Source organism: Erythrolamprus reginae, chromosome 1, assembly GCF_031021105.1.
Source record: "Erythrolamprus reginae isolate rEryReg1 chromosome 1, rEryReg1.hap1, whole genome shotgun sequence".
Lineage (NCBI taxonomy): Eukaryota > Metazoa > Chordata > Lepidosauria > Squamata > Dipsadidae > Erythrolamprus > Erythrolamprus reginae.
In genome coordinates this window covers 305,961,001-305,961,821 of record NC_091950.1, presented here as the reverse complement: position 1 = coordinate 305,961,821, position 821 = coordinate 305,961,001, and the positions used below count along the sequence as shown (strand labels likewise).

At 37.0% G+C, this 821-nt stretch overlaps 1 non-coding gene across 1 annotated transcript; it reads left to right on the top strand.

The window, feature by feature from the left end:
* Positions 1 to 246: 246 nt before the first annotated feature.
* TRNAQ-UUG (transfer RNA glutamine (anticodon UUG)) lies at positions 247 to 318 on the top strand. The gene has a single exon. It is a non-coding gene; the product is annotated as a tRNA-Gln (tRNA).
* The last annotated feature ends 503 nt before the right edge of the window (positions 319 to 821 follow it).

Sequence of the window (821 nt, the reverse complement as noted above, 5' to 3'; positions counted from 1 at the left end):
AATTGAATGCCTTAGGAGGCATCTGAGATGAGTGCTAAATCATTGAAACCTAACAGAGAATGAATAGACAATATGGAGGATTTCAACAACAAGGAAATGATGCATATATGATGTGGCAGGATTTTACATCATAATGGGTGGAGCTAATACAACACACACACTCTTAACTATTTAATTACTGCATAACTCTGAATGATTTAGAATGCCTCTGGGGCTGTCAATACTCAGTGTGACAGAAACATCACCAGTTCTATAGTGTAATGGTTAGCACTCTGGTCTTTGAATCCAGTGATCTGGGTTCAAATCTCAGTGGAACCTCCTTTTTTTTTTAAAAAAAATAATTTTTATTTATTTATTTATCATCATCATCATCATCATCATCATCATCATCATCATCATCATTTATTAATTATTTCCATGGGCACATCAGGAAGGTTCCCTTTTGCCCCCAAATAGCTGGAGGGTCCTTTTAATGCTTTCTTTTTCCCCCACTAAGAAAGCATTAAAAGGACCCAAACCCTTTTTATTATATAAAGAAGCATGATGATGATGATGATGATGATACTGACGCTGATGATGCTGATGATGCTGATGATGATAATAATAATAATAAATAAATAAAATTTTTTTTTTTTAAAAAAATGGAGGTTCCACCGAGATTCAAAGTCCAGAGTGCTAACCATTACACTATAGAAACAGCGATGCTTCTGCCCTCTCTTCCAAGCAAGTAAAGGGAGGTCAGGAAGAAGTATATGTGACGTCAAAGCTCTGCCCCTGGAATTCCATCGTGGGGTTTCCCAGCTCCTTTTGCTTGCAGCGCG